This window comes from Ovis canadensis, chromosome 12, assembly GCF_042477335.2.
Source record: "Ovis canadensis isolate MfBH-ARS-UI-01 breed Bighorn chromosome 12, ARS-UI_OviCan_v2, whole genome shotgun sequence".
Taxonomy (NCBI): Eukaryota; Metazoa; Chordata; class Mammalia; order Artiodactyla; family Bovidae; genus Ovis; species Ovis canadensis.
In genome coordinates, this window is record NC_091256.1 from 53,066,888 (window position 1) to 53,072,982 (window position 6,095).

The following is a 6,095-nucleotide window of genomic DNA, read 5'->3' on the forward strand; positions in this document are numbered from 1 at the left end:
GTGGTTCTTTTGTGCATGCTTAAGTCTGAAGACCAAGTGCTGAAAGCAAGGTAGGGGGCCTCGTGTTTAAGGGGCTCACCACCTTTCAGAGGTGAAATGAATAGTGGTGACAATGTAGTAAATTTCTCATGGAGGTAAAATGATTCCTTGTCCTGTATTTGGAAGTTATCCTTGCTCATTTTGTCTGGATTTTGTTGTCATTTTGGTTTTGTTTTTTCCACACTGCACTGTGTGGAACTTCCCCGACCAGAGATCAAGTTGTGCCCCCTGCAGTAGAGACGCAGAGTCTTAACCACTGGACCACCAGGAAGTCTTGATTTTGCTTTTTAATAAGATGGAGACTGTAAACTATACAAGTAGAGGTCTTTTCTAAGTGTCTTATTTTGCAAAAAAAGAAAGTTGGCAACCTGATATCAGTGCCCCAGTGAGTTTTTTTAAATTTTACGGGTCCCTGGGACCCCAAAGTCCAGGACCACTGAGCCAAGGGATGGAGCCAAGAGCCTTGGGGATTTGGAGAACATCTGTAGCTCCATTTCACTGAAGCTTGAAGTTGTGGGGAGATTGATTGGATGCTCAAGGACCAGGGAGGAGCGTGAGGTGGGGGTTAGGGGGTACGGGTCAGTCGGGAACTGCTTGGTGATCCCAAACCGTGGAGGCTATGAAGGGCCCTGTGCTCTGGGAAGACAACCTGGCAGGACTGGGTGGGGTTCGAGGTAGAGGATTTAAGAGCAGAAGCGGAGCAGAAGGGCTTTTTGCTCAAGGAGGCACACTGCTGTTTGTGGCCCTTAGGAAGCTTGCCATAAGCATTTTCAACCAAGTAACACCATGTACTGGCCAAATTCGTTCACACTCAGAACCACAGCTGTCTACCTGGCTACACACAATGCTTAAAAAATGACTCCAAGTGCTAATCAGTGACAGAAACACATTCCTCCCCTGTGGCAGCCCCATCGCCTTGGACGGTGGCCATTCACCCCCTCCTGTCTTCTTATAAACTAGCTACCCTTAGGAGGCTGAGACAGTTGACCTGCTGAATGGTAGGTACTGCTTTACCGCTGAGTTGTAAACACACATTGGTCCGAATGCAAGGGAACATTTCAGATTTCCCTGTCCTGAGTTTCCCTATCAGTTGTAGAGTTAAGTGGGCTATATGACTGTGGCTACTTCTGGCAAAACCAGTTTTTCCTCCTTGTGATCTGAAACTGGGTGACCTTTCTGGGCTCATGGTCCCTGTACATCTGGGCACTTTTTCACTTAAAATGTATTCAGGACCTTCATTTTCTTTCAGCTTGGAAGGTCTGGGCTACTGCTATGCAAATTATCCTAGAGGTCCCGTTTGCTGTTGGTATTTGAGGCCAAGACCACAGCTCTATCTCCTCTACAGGAGGGTCAAGGGTGTCATTTATTGTCCTCATTCGCGGATGCATGTGCTGGAACAGCTTTGTTTAGCTTGCAGGAGGGACGGGACAGACTTGACCTCCCGCTGCCCCACCCCCACCCCCATGCAGTGCCCCAGGAATGCCAGGGCCCTGACCTGGGCTCAGCTGTGCAGTGCCTGGGAGGAAGCCAAGACAGCTGATTCCACCGGGTGCTTGGGCCCATGTCCTGGCCGCCCATGTTCACTCAGCCTGTTACCCAGTGCTGCCAGCTATAAACACCATCCCTAGTAAGCAGGCTGTCACAACTCAGAGTATGTATAAGTGTCTTGATGTGCAGGCTGTGATGTGAGCACCATGGCCCAAGTACAGGGCTGAACCCAGTCAAGCCTGCAGTAACTGGCATGGGTTGACTGTCTCATTGGCTGGCTGTGTGATCCCAACCCTGAGTAGGTTAACAGTTCCAAGGGAGCCATCTCCTAGCAATTCTTTTTTTAAAAACAACTTTTTATTTTGTATTAGGATATAGCAAAGGGAAAAGGAGAAGGGGGCAGACAGAGAATGAGATGGTTGGATAGCATCACCAACTCAATGGGCATGAATCTGAGCAAACTCCAGGAGAGAGTGAAAGACAGGGAAGCGGGTGGGCTACAGTCCATGGGATCAAAAAGAGCTGGCCGCGACTTAGCGACTGAACAACAGAAGTGAAAGTGTTAGTTGCTCAGTCAGGTCTGACTCTTTGTGATCCCACGGACTGTAGCCCACCAGGCTGTTCTGTCCATGGGGATTCTCTAGGCATGCATACTGGGGTGGGGAGCCATTCCCTTCTCCAGGAGATCTTCCCAACCCAAAGTTTGAACCTGGGTCTCCTGCTTTGCAGGCAGACTCTTTACCATCTGAGCCACCAGGGAAACCATCACAACAACATTGCCAATTAACAATGTTGTGAGAGTTTCCAGTGAACAGCGAAGGGATTCAGCCATACATATACATGTATCCATTCTCCCCCAAGAGCTTCCCTAGTAGCTCAGCTGGTAAAGAATCCACCTGCGATGCAGGAGACCCTGGTTTGATCCCTGGGCCAGGAAGATCCCCTGGAGAAGGGACAGGCTACCCACTCCAGTGTTCTTTCCTGGAAAATCCCCACAGACAGAGGAGCCTGACAGGCTACCGTCCATGGAATCGCAGAGTCGGACATGACTGAGTGACTAAGCACACAGCACACATTCTCCCCCAAACTCTTCTCCCGTCCAAGCTTCCACATAATTGCCTAGCAATTCTTCTACTGCTTTGGCTCACTTCCCCTTTAAAAGGAGTTTAACTCAATCAAGGCTCGTTGCTATAAGGCGTGAGGCTTGTACTTACAAACACCAGTGTGTTTTTCATCTGGGTCAAGAGGACACAGTCTTCCCGTCTCCAACTGGAGGTTGCAGTTGATCCCATGCAGGGCCCTGTGGGGCTCCTGGGCACAAGACCTTTCTGTGTCCCCCATTTCTTTGATTATAAGAAAAAGCCTTCATTCAGCCCCCATGACCTTTCCTGGGTTCATGGGGGATTTGATGGGCAGATTCAAGCTGCTGTTAATTAGGGAAGGAAGGGGATGTGAGACCAGGGAGAAACAGTCAAGAGCAGCTTTGGGGCAAGGTTCTGTTCCCCCATCAAAGGATACACACAATAGTATCTCTGAGCTGCTCTGCAGATACTGAAACCCCCTCCAGGTGGGAGAAGTTAGTGATTAATCATGGTATGTTGCCCATGAGCTTGTAGACCCCACATCAGTTGGACCTGAAGGTTGATGATGTGGACTCCTACTTACCCCAGCACCAACCCAGTGGAAGAATGTCTACATTGGCTACAGTGTCTACAGACATGACTGATCAACTAAGCACCTTAGCACGTCAGTTATTATGGGCTCCCCCGGTGGCTCAGCAGTAAAGAATCTGCCTGCCAATGCAGGAGACAAACGTTCTATTCGATCCCTGGGTCAGGAAGATCCCCTGGAGGAGAAAACAGCAACCTGCTCCAGTATTGTTACCTGTAATGTTCCATGGGTAGAGGAGATTGGAGGACTATAGTCCACTGGATCACAAAAGAGTCAGAGACGATTTAGCGACTAAACAACAGGGCTCCCATGTGGAAACACCAGGGAATCCTTCCCTATTGCATCAGGCTTTGCCTGTGATGGAATGTTGGCTGGGATTTTCGCTTTTGGACTAGCCTTGTTATGGGCAACCAGAACGCTGGTGCATCTTGTAGCCCCCTTGTAGGGAATGTTTACAAAACTCTTGCTGTTCAGTTGCTAATAGTACCCAATTTAGGGACCCCATGGACTACAGCATGCCAAGTTCCCCTGTCCTTCACCATCTGCTGAGTTTGCTCAAATTCATGTCCATTGAGTCAGTGATGCCATCCAAACATCTCATCCTCGGCAGTCCCTTCTCCTCCTGACCTCAGTCTTTCCCAGCATCAGGATATTTTCCAGTGAGTCAGCTCTTCGCATCAGGTAGCCAAAGTATTGGAACTTCAACTTCAACATCAGTCCTTCTAATGAATATTCAGGGTTGATTTCCATAGGATTTTGTTAGATTGGATTAAATCTAATTGGGTAAATGGATTTAATTGGGAGGGGGCTAGAGATTTGGTTTCACCCTTCAAAGTTTTCTTGGAATTCTGCTTAAATGACAGCTTGTGAGTTCCTTTGCTTTTAAGTAATCTGTATTTCCCATTGAAATCTTTTACTTTGGTTAAGTAAATATTGTTTGACAGATTCTAAAAGGGCTTCCCTGGTGGCTCAGCAGTAAAGAATCTGCCTGCAATGCAGGAGACCTGGCTTCGATCCCTGGGTTGGGAAGATCCCCTGGAGGTGGGCATGGCAACCGATTCCAATACTCTGGCTTAGAGAATCCCATGGGCAGAGGCACCTGGCAGACTGTAGTCCATAGGATCACACAGAGTTGGACATGACTGAAGCAACTAACCAGCAGCAGAAGGCCAAGGCTTCAGAGAGAAATACTTAATAATTAGTATGTTAAATTTCATGGAATTTCTAAAAATCTGGTATGCCCTAATAAAATGTTATCAGTCATTATTTCTAGTTGTTTTAAAATGTTGCATGTCACAATAACTCAGTTTCTTTTGTCATTCCCATTGTGACCAAATGTTTATGACTTTTTAAATTCCTTTTTAAAGTCTTTCTGTGATTTATAGATGGCTATTGTTGTATTCATGTATATTCATGAGTGGACATGAATTTGAGCAAACTCCAGGAAATAGTGGAGGACAGAGGAGCCTGGCATGTTGAAGGCCATGGGGTCGAAACGAGCTGGGCATAACTCAGGGACTGAATAACAACACAGCTGTAGTCTGCTAAATCTCAGGTTATACTGGGGAACTAGGTAAGGAAAAAAAGTCCTAAGGGAAAATCTGATCCTTTCATACAAAGGATTGGTTACTAAATGGACTGTTGAATATGGTAATGATTTTATGGGTTTTATCTGAAATGTCACTGGTTTTGACTCATGTTTTCCAGATATAGAGAAGCCTTCTCCTCAAGTTGGTTACGATTTACAACAGTTTGGTAAATTATACCTCTGTGAGTAAAATTGAGATATTTTTCTTTTCCCTCTGCCTGTTCCCTTCAAACATTGTAAACTCTTGGGTTCTGAGCAGCCTTATCAGGCAAATGGGAAAGACTCTTCTGGTGTGTTGTGGGAATCTTGATATTGTAAGGACCTCTATAGAAGAGAGAAAGTCACCTAGGCAAGATCTGATGGCAGGCCTTTGACATGGCTTTCTTGGCCTTGAGAGGCCTTTTGAAACTTTCATCTGAGACTCCTACTGAGGAATTACACCAGAATCAGTGTGGATGAACCGATGTGGTCAATGGACCAAACTTGTTTTAAAAACAAATTAGCTGTACTTGATGAAAATGAAGGTGATTCTAGAAAAAGGAGGTTTCACTGAATGTTAAATTCTAGTTTGGTTAAAGAAGGTCTATGTTTACCCACTTTCCTTGTTGTTGCATTGTATTGTTACAAAATTTAATTGTCAGAAGAACACTAAGTTTGTTTCTGAAGCCTAAGTATGTAATTAATCTTTGGATAAAGATCAGATGCTCCATAATCTACAACCAGGAGATTAACACCAGGCTATGGTCATTTAAATTTACAGGCTCCCTTATGCTGCTGCTGCTACTGCTGCTAAGTTGCTTCAGTCGTGCCCGGCTCTGTGCGACCCCATAGATGGCAGCCCACCAGGCTCCCCCATCCCTGGGATTCTCCAAGCAAGAACACTGGAGTGGGTTGCCATTTCCTTCTCTAGTGCATGACAGTGAAAAGTGCAAGTGAAGTTGCTCAGTCATGTCTGACTGTTAGTGACCCCATGGACTGCAGCCTACCTGGCTCCTCCATCCATGGAATTTTCCAGGCAAGAGTACTGGAGTGGGGTGCCATTGCCTTCTCCGTCCCTTATGCCGGGGATAATTAAATCATACTAAGGACTAATACTGCTAGCTATGTTACTTTTTATTTTACCTGTTTTACAAAAGTATTGTTTACTGCATTATCAGAAATGCAACTGAGCCTCTGATAAAATGATGATATATAGTTCCATATGAGATCAATGACTGTAACAGTATAACTCTAGATATGGGAAGAATAAGAGGCAATATTTTCCTAAAGAGGCTAGTGACGCAAAGGGTCCAGAGTCTTTTGCCACTGT